Source organism: Vicia villosa, linkage group LG3, assembly GCF_029867415.1.
Source record: "Vicia villosa cultivar HV-30 ecotype Madison, WI linkage group LG3, Vvil1.0, whole genome shotgun sequence".
NCBI lineage: Eukaryota > Viridiplantae > Streptophyta > Magnoliopsida > Fabales > Fabaceae > Vicia > Vicia villosa.
Window position 1 is genome coordinate 206,903,206 of NC_081182.1, and position 10,220 is coordinate 206,913,425.

A 10,220-nucleotide genomic window follows, 5' to 3' on the forward strand; every position below is an offset into this window, starting at 1 on the left:
AAGTCACGACGTTTGTTAAAATTGCAAAATTTGGTCTTTTGGAAAAATTTAGTGTGTTATACTACATAAAATTACGAAGATTGTAAAACTTGCAAATTTTGTATTTTAGATATTTTCGTGGGCTATACTACCTAAAAGTCACCAATTTGGTTAATCTTGCAAAATTGGGTATTCAGAAGGATTTTTGTGTTTTATACTACAGAAAAGTCACGAAGTTTGTTAAGCTTGCATACATTGGTAATCTGGAAGATTTACGTGTGCTATATTACATAAAAGTCACGAAGTTTGTTAAACTTGCTAAATTTAGTATTTTTGAAGATTTTCGTATGCTATATACTACGTAAAAGTCCCGAAGTTTGTTAAACTTGCAAAATTTGATATTTTGAAATATTTTCGTGTACTACACTACATAAAAGTCATGAAGTTTGTTAAACTTGCAAATTTTGGTACTTCGGAAGATTTTCGTGTGTTATACTTCGTAAAAGTCACGGAGTTCTTTAAACTTGTAAATTTTTGTATTTTGGAAGATTTTGGTGTGGTATACTACATAATAGTCATGAAGTTTGTTAAACTTGTATACATTGGTTATTTTTATTATTTTTGAAAGCTATACTATATAGAAGTCACGAAGTTTGTTAAACTCGCATACATTGGTATTCTGGTAGATTTTCGTGTGCTATACATAAAAGTCATGAAGTTTGTTATACTTGCAAAATTTAGTCTTTTTGTATGTTTTCGTGTGTTATATACTACGTAAAAGTCTCGAAGTTCGTTAAACTTGCAAAATTTGATCTTTTGAAATATTTATGAGTACTACACTACATAAAAGTCACAAAGTTTGTTAAACTTGCAAATTTAGTCTTTTGGAAGATTTTTGTGTGCTATACTACATAAAAGTGATGAAGTTCGTTAAACTTGTATACATTGGTATTTTGGAAGGTTTTCGTAAGCTATACTACATAAAAGTCACGAAGTTTGTTAAACTTTCAAATTTGGTCTTTTGGAATATATTCGTGTGCTATACCACATAAAAGTCACGAAGTTCATTAAACTTGCAAATTTTAATATTTTGGAAGATTTTTGTGTGCTATACTACATAAAAGTCACGACGTTTGTTAAACTTGCAAAATTTGGTCTTTTGGAAAAATTTTGTGTGCTATACTACATAAAAGTTATGAAGTTTGTTAAACTTGCAAATATTTGTATTTTAGATATTTTCGTGTGCTATACTACATAAAAGTCACGAATTTTGTTAGTCATGCATAATTTGGTATCTTGAAGGATTTATGTGTTCTATACTACATAAAAGTCACGAAGTTTGTTAAACTTGCAAAATTTAGTCTTTAGGAAGATTTTCGTGTGCTATATACTATGTAAAAGTCCCGAAATTTGTTAAACTTTCAAAATTTGATCTTTTGGAATATGTTCGTGTACTACACTACATAAAAGTCATGAAGTTTGTTAAACTTGAAATTTTGGTGTTTTGGAAGATTTTTGTATGCTATACTACATTAAAGTCATGAAGTTCGTTAAACTTGCAAATTTTTGTATTTTGGAAGATTTTTGTGTCCTATACTACATAAAAGTCTTGAAATTCGTTAAACTTATATACATTGGTATTTTGGATGATTTTCGTAAGCTATACTACATAAAAGTGACGAAGTATGTTTAACTTGCAAAATTTGGTCTTTTGGAAATTTTGTGTGTGCTATACTACATAAAAGTCATGAAGATTGTTAAACTTGTAAATTTTTGTATTTTGGATATTTTCATGTGCTATATTACATAAAAGTCAAGAAGTTTGCTAATCTTGCAAAATTTTGTATTTTGAAGGATTTTTGTGTTTTATACTACATAAAAGTCACGAAGTTTAATAAACTTGCAAAATTTAGTCTTTTGGTAGATTTTCGTGTGCTATATACTACATTATAGTCTCGATGTTCGTTAAACTTGCAAAATTTGATCTTTTGAAATATTTTCGTGTACTACACTACATAAAATTCACAATGTTTGTTAAACTTGCAAATATGGTCTTTTGGAAGATTTTTGTGTGCTATACTACATAAAAGTCATGAAGTTCGTTAAACTTGTATACATTGGTATTTTGGAAGGTTTTCGTAAGCTACACTACATAAAAGTCATGAAGTTTGTTAAACTTTCAAATTTGGTCTTTTGGAATATATTCGTGTGCTATACCACATAAAAGTCACGAAGTTCGTTAAACTTGCAAATTTTAATATTTTGGAAGATTTTTGTGTGCTATACTACATAAAAGTCACGACCACTAGTACAAAAATATCTTTTTAGCAAAGGTTTTTAAGTCAGTACACAAACCACCTGACTTAAGAAGCGATGCGGTGGCAATTTCGTAAATATTTCTAAATTTGTTAGGTCGGTTGTATATAAAACCGACTTAACAAATATTAAATAAAAAATATATAATTTGCATTCAATTTCTTACGTCGCCTATATATTATAACTGACTTAAGAAATTAATTTTTTAAGTCAGGTGTCACACACCTGACCTAAGAGATTTTATTTACTACTAACAAGGTGCAGGTTCGATTCCTACTTCAAACATTTTAGTGAAATAAAATTTTGGTTGATATGAGGTCTACGCGCTCCCAAATAAAAAGAACTTGCCATTATGCTAAATTGTTGCGATATTTAAGCGGAATATATAATTAAAGTTAATTTTTGGTGAATGAATTTTTTTATTTACTAAAACAAAAGCACCCACGAACCCACGCAGTACTCACCATTATCTATATCGAGAAGAATAATAGGGTTCATATGTCTCTCTTTGCCTTCGCTTCACAACAAAATCACCATCATCACTGCTCTCACCACAACCATAATCATAAACCCTAAATCGATAATCAACAAAAAAAAGTATTGATATAGCGAATGCTCTACGTTTCCAGATTTAGGTTTCTTCACTATCTTTATCTCTCACTGCAACTTTGTTTTCTTTCTAATCGCTACTACAACGTCTCACTTTATTTTGTTGTGAATCTTGTTGCAGAAAGAGTCATCGGTTGGGTTAGCTACACAATCTGCCCATCCTGGTAATTTCTTAAACTCAGTGTAGATTTATTGCTTTTATTTCTTATCCCGCCTTTGAATTTATGTTATACATGTGAGTGAATAAGTGATTATAAAGTGCTTTTCCCTAATAAGTGATTATTTGTGTCATGCCAAGATCTTTTAATTATACCTGGAACCATTTTAATAGCTTTTTTAATCTGCTGTGTGATGTATTTTCGTGTCAGTATCCTACAGTCTAGCCAAATTTCTTGACAGAAATGAAATTTTTTTCTTTAGGGCTGCTGTTAGCCTGTTACTAGTTCTTTCTTGGACTCAGTTTGTTTATGTAGTTCCAGGTGTTGTCTAATAAGATGTTTATTCAGTTATCAAAGTCTGCGAACTCCGTAAATTTTCCAATGATAACCCCAAATAATTATCAATTTCTTGTTCAAGTGTTTGAGCTCCTTGTCACTTAAATCAGGTTTATGATCAAAAGAAAATAAAGAATCTGACCCCTGAATTTGTGAATTAAGCAAAGGAATCATGTGTCTTGCATATAGTTAAAGTAACTTAGGAATCGTGGATACAGTTATTATGTTCATTGTTCTATCATGTTTGATACAAAGTTTGTGGTAGTATCTCCAAATAAAATGATATTTTTCAAAAGTGACCATGGACATCGTGATCGTGAGTCATATTATGGAGATCTTGTTACAAATACCCTTGTGAAGGTACAAGATATATTTAATTTAAACATGTCATACTTCCAGATTTTGCTTGATTAGAATTAAAGGTAACATTAATCATTCTCTAAGATTTAGAATTATTACGATTTGGTGTTTTAATTGTATAGTGTAAAATGGAGCAAAACCTCTCGTTCTGCCGACAACTGGTCTGATCACATCTGGCCCTCTAAACTCATCAGGACTTCCGAGGAACGTGTTTGGTCCATTAGAATCTTTAGGGTCGATGAAATCGCATAGTGTTGTTGTAGTTCATAATCCAACTGTGACTACTCTTAGTGTGGAATGTGGACGATGAGTATTCCTTCAAAAATAACTTCCGGAAGCCAATATTGTGGCATGTGATTCTGATTTTTGTTATGGGATTCATTGCCGGTGGCTTTATTGTCGGAGTTGCCCACAATGCTATATTGCTTATTGTTGTAGTAATTCTTTTTGGCGCGGTTGCGGCATTGTTCACTTGGAATAGTTGTCAGGGAAGAAAAGCTATTGTTGATTTCATTTCTAAATATCCAGATGCAGAGCCAAGAACTGCCGAGAATAGACAGTTTGTGAAGGTTTCCGGGGTACGTAATTTAACATTGATGCATTGATTAACTAAACATGTATAATACATTGTATATTAGTGTTATATATTCATGATTGAGGGAAATAAAGTGTTGAAGGTGGTTACTTGTGGGAATGTTCCCTTAGATTCACCCTTTCAAAAAGTTCCAATATGTGTTTATACCTCTGCTACCTTGTATGAATATAGAGGATAATATAGAGGATGGGATTCCAAAGCATCTAATGCAAAACATCGCTACTTTACCTGGGGACTTCGTTTGACCGAGGTAAGCAATAGTCAGTTCTATCTTTTCTTTTTAGATTGCCAAGTTTTATTTGAGTTTGATAAAATATTGTGACTTATTGAATTATTGTGATAGAATGTGCTTTGCTTATGTGGATTGTTGAGATGTGAACAAAAGAGATTATGCCACGGTTACTGAATATAATACCAATTTGATAATAAATACATGAATCTTAATTCTTAATTTCCCTAATTACATGAAACTCAAACTAACTTGTAAACTATGAATTTGGGAGCTGTGAAGCGTACATACCATGGTCTTGGGAAGAGATCTATAGGTGTTGTGAAATTTGATACCACTAATATTTTGTTTACATTTAATATACTGCAAGTGAAACTTTTCTTTTTCCTAGTTTATAGTTCCTGTCTTTCCAAATATAATGACATAGTTTAATCTAAAGAGTTGTGATTTTCATTAATTGTTTAGAAAGTGAATGATATAATTATTAGGAATAGAGGAATATATGTAACATTTCAATTTGTTGTCACTGTTTACAAATCAAAGGTGAAATATGCATATGCTTGCTTTACATTGAGTCGCCTCGTAAATTTGAACATTTAAAATAGGTATATTCTTTGAAATATTATATATGAATATCAAATTATGAAGGACATATATAACAATTTTAATATTTAAAATATAAATTGTCAGCTTTTTAAATATCTCCATTTAAGAGTTGGAAAACAAACGTTGGATGCCAAAAAATACACATCTTCATTTAATTAAGGCTTTTGTTTTTCATATCTTATAATTAAACATTATATTTGGAAAGACAAATTATGCTTGCATGATCTAAACCATCACTTTTCTTCCCATGTTGTTGTATCTACTAGAAGGACAAGTCATTGCTATCAAGCAACATAAATTGGCTAGTTCTCAAGGTGATGTCGAGTTTTGCTCAACACCGGAATGTTGTTATGTTGATTGGATTATGCATGGAGGATAAGAGAAGGCTGGTGGTTTATGAGTACATATGTGATGGATCATTTGATTCACATTTATATGGTAATTGCAATATAATATTGAATTCATGGTACTGATACATTTTTGATTCTATATTGATCTTATATTTTGTAATATTTCAAGGCGGCAAAGGGATACATTAGAAGTCTGCAAGGTAGAAAATTGTTGTTGGAGCTGCTCGCGGGCTAAGGTCTTCACGAAGAGTGCAGAGTTGGTTGTATCATCCACCGCGACATGATTTAGCTTAACAGGTAGAAATTATAAAAATATTGTGTCCTCTTCATTGTCAACATTTATATGGTAATTGCAATATAACAGTGAATTCATGGTACTGATACCTTTTTGATTCTATATTGATCTAATACTTTGTAATATTTCAAGGCGACAAAGGGATCTATTAGAATGGTCTTCAAGGTAGAAAATTGTTGTTGGAGCTGCTCGCGTAGTAAGGTATGTTTACGAAGAGTGCAGAGTTAGTTGTATTATATCATCCACCGAGACATTATTTAGTTTAACAAGTAGAAAATATAAGAATGATGTGTTCTCTTAATTGTCAATCATGTAACGTGTTCACATGATCCAACATGTTTATAGAAAATATAAAATTTTTAGTTATGTTTCATACTGTGTTCAAAAAATATAAAGAGAAACATGTATTTTTCGTGCTTTTAACAGATCATAGACTGACTGTTAGTTCTGAGACACATCATAGTAAACAAGTTACAGTAGCTCATGTATGGTGTTAAATATGATTTGTATAGTTTTGTTTATTACTTTGAAGTTTATATAGTGTTTATGATTGATTTTCCTTTGCTATTTTGTAACATATGTAATTCCTGATATTTTCCATGTTGCAGAACACGAAGTTGTACAGAAGCCTTAAAATCACACTGTGCTGCCATCATTTGTCTCATTTGGGAAGAGGACAGACACATAGTTATTGTATGACTCTTCCGTCCGAGAGAGAGATGTTTATGCTTGTCATTTTGTTAGATAATTTGACCTACCATCACTAGTTTTCTTGATTTACTTCTTACTGTCACTACCAGTTATTATTTGTTAAGGAAATAAAAAGCTTTGGTTTTTATGCTCCTTAGATCAGCCTGCACATTCTTAATTTTCTCTCTATTTGATATGATATAGTTTGGTGATTAGTTAGTTGTAACTAAATTGAGGACTTAGAATTATGCTCTTCTTCATCTACACAATTGCATCTGTGTTTGGGTTATAATAATATGATAATGATAGTTATATCTAAGAATAATTCGAAGAAAACCTTGAACCTATTTATCATACCAAATATGCTGATGGAAAAAAATCTGTTGAAAAAAAATACAACTTGTTAGGTCGGTTAATTGTATCTGATTTAAGAAAGCAACTTCTAAAGTCGAGTATAAATGACGTTATTAAGTCAGACGCTTTTTAACAGACCTAATAGTCTTTTCTTAAGTCAGGTCCAAATCCGATTTAAGAAGTAAAAACTTCTTATGTCGGCAACTCTTAGGTCGGTTTCGGAACCGACTTAAAAAGTCATTTTTAACCGACTTAACAAGTGTTTTTTCTACTAGTGGACGTTTGTTAAAATTGCAAAATTTGGTCTTTTGGAAAAATTTAGCGTGCTATACTACATAAGAGTTACGAAGATTGTAAAACTTGCAAATTTTGTATTTTAGATATTTTCGTGTGTTGTACTACCTAAAAGTCACAAATTTGGTTAATCTTGCAAAATTGGGTATTCTGAAGGATTTTTGTGTTTTATACTACACAAAAGTCACGAAGTTTGTTAAGCTTGCATACATTGGTAATCTGGTAGATTTTTGTGTGCTATACTACATAAAAGTCACGAAGTTTGTTAAACTTGCAAAATTTAGTATTTTGGAAGATTTTCGTGTGCTATATACTACGTAAAAGTCCCGAAGTTTGTTAAACTTGCAAAATTTGATCTTTTGAAATATTTTCGTGTACTACACTACATAAAAGTCATGAAGTTTGTTAAACTTGCAAATTTTGGTACTTCAGAAGATTTTCGTGTGTTATACTTCATAAAAGTCACGGAGTTCTTTAAACTTGTAAATTTTTGTATTTTGGAAGATTTTGGTGTGGTATACTACATAATAGTCATGAAGTTTGTTAAACTTGTATACATTGGTATTTTTTAAGATTTTTGTAAGCTATACTATATAGAAGTCACGAAGTTTGTTAAACTCGCATACATTGGTATTCTGGTAGATTTTCGTGTGCTATACACTACGTAAAAGTCTCGAACTTCGTTAAACTTGCAAAATTTGATCTTTTGAAATATTTATATGTACTACACTACATAAAAGTCAAAAAGTTTGTTAAACTTGCAAATTTGGTCTTTTGGAAGATTTTTGTGTGCTATACTACATAAAAGTCATGAAGTTCGTTAAACTTGTATACATTGGTATTTTGGAAGGTTTTCGTAAGCTATACTACATAAAAGTCACGAAGTTTGTTAAACTTTCAAATTTGGTCTTTTGGAATATATTCGTGTGTTATACCACATAAAAGTCACGAAGTTCATTAAACTAGCAAATTTTAATATTTTGGAAGACTTTTGTTGGCTATACTACATAAAAGTAACGACGTTTGTTAAACTTGCAAAATTTGGTCTTTTGGAAAAATTTGTGTGCTATACTACATAAAAGTTATGAAGTTTGTTAAACTTGAAAATATTTGTATTTTAGATATTTCGTGTGCTATACTACATAAAAGTCACGAATTTTGTTAGTCATGCATAATTTGGTATCTTGAAGGATTTATGTGTTTTATACTACATAAAAGTCATGAAGTTTGTTAAACTTGCATACATTGGTATTCTGGTAGATTTTCGTGTGCTATACTACATAAAAGTCACGAAATTTTATAAACTTGCAAAATTTAGTCTTTTGGAAGATTTTCGTGTGCTATTTACTATGTAAAAGTCCCGAAGTTTGTTAAACTTTCAAAATTTGATCTTTTGGAATATGTTCGTGTACTACACTTCATAAAAGTCATGAAATTTGTTAAACTTGCAAATTTTGGTACTTTACAAGATTTTTGTATGCTATACTTCATAAAAGTCACGAAGTTCTTTACACTTGCAAATTTTTGTATTTTGGAAGATTTTCGTGTGCTACTACGTAAAAGTCATGAAGTTTGTTAAACTTGTATACATTGATATTTTAGAAGATTTTTGTGTGCTATACTACATAAAAGTTGTGAAGTTTGTTAAACTTGCAAAATTTAGTCTTTTGAAAGAATTTTGTGTGCTAAATACTACCTAAAAGTATTGAAATTTGTTAAATTGGCAAAATTTGGTCTTTTGGAAGATTTTCGTGTGCTGTTTCATAAAAGTCAAAAAGTTCGTTAAAATTGCAAATTTTAATAGTTTGGAGATTTTCGTGTGCTATACTACGTAAAATTCACGAAGTTCGTTAAACTTGCATACATTGGTATTTTAGAAGATTTTCATATGCTATATCCTACGTAAAAGTCACAAAGTTTGTTAAACTTGCACATTTGGTCTTCTATAAGATTTTTGTGTGCTACACTACATAAAAGTCACGAAGTTTGTTAAACTTGAAAATTTTGTATGTTATACTACATTAATGTCACGAATTTCGTTAAACTTGCAAATTTTTGTATTTTGGAAGATTTTTGTGTCCTATACTACATAAAAGTCTTGAAATTCGTTAAACTTATATACATTGGTATTTTGGAAGATTTTCGTAAGCTATATACTACATAAAAGTGACAAAGTATGTTAAACTTGCAAAATTTGGTCTTTTGGAAATTTTGTGTGTGCTATACTACATAAAAGTCATGAAGATTGTTAAACTTCCATATTTTTGTATTTTGGATATTTTCATGTGCTATATTACATAAAAGTCTCGAAGTTTGTTAATCTTGCAAAATTTTGTATTTTGAAGGATTTTTGTGTTTTATACTACATAAAAGTCACGAAGTTTGTTAAACTTGCAAAATTTAGTCTTTTGGTAGATTTTTGTGTGCTATATACTACACAATACTCTCGATGTTCGTTAAACTTGCAAAATTTGATCTTTTGAAATGTTTTCGTGTACTACACTACATAAAAGTCACATAGTTTGTTAAACTTGCAAATTTGGTCTTTTGGAAGATTTTTGTGTGCTATACTACATAAAAGTCATGAAGTTCGTTAAACTTGTATACATTGGTATTTTGGAAGGTTTTCGTAAGCTACACTACATAAAAGTCACGAAGTTTGTTAAACTTTCAAATTTGGTCTTTTGGAATATATTCGTGTGCTATAACACATAAAAGTCACGAAGTTTGTTAAACTTGCAAATTTTAATATTTTGGAAGATTTTTGTGTGCTATACTACATAAAAGTCACGACTTTTGTTAAAATTGCAAAAATTTGGTCTTTTGGAAAAATTTAGTGTGCTATACTACATAAAAGTTACGAATATTGTAAAACTTACAAATTTTGTATTTTAGATATTTTCGTGTGCTATACTTCCTAAAAGTCACAAATTTGGTTAATCTTGCAAAATAGGGTATTCTGAAGGATTTTTGTGTTTTATACTACATAAAAGTCACGAAGTTTGTTAAACTTGCTTACATTGGTATTCTGGTAGATTTTCGTGTGCTA

The 10,220-nt window shown here is 30.3% G+C and overlaps 1 long non-coding RNA gene across 2 annotated transcripts; it reads left to right on the forward strand.

The window, feature by feature from the left end:
• The first annotated feature begins 2,727 nt into the window (after positions 1-2,727).
• LOC131593400 (uncharacterized) lies at positions 2,728-7,154 on the forward strand. 2 transcript variants are annotated; one of them, XR_009280950.1, is made up of 8 exons: positions 2,728-2,930; positions 3,026-3,068; positions 3,881-4,336; positions 4,525-4,603; positions 5,455-5,626; positions 5,708-5,835; positions 5,966-6,034; positions 6,442-7,147. It is a non-coding gene; the product is annotated as an uncharacterized LOC131593400 (long non-coding RNA). The 2 variants fall into 2 exon arrangements; XR_009280949.1 differs by having other exon boundaries at positions 3,026-4,336; positions 6,442-7,154.
• The last annotated feature ends 3,066 nt before the right edge of the window (positions 7,155-10,220 follow it).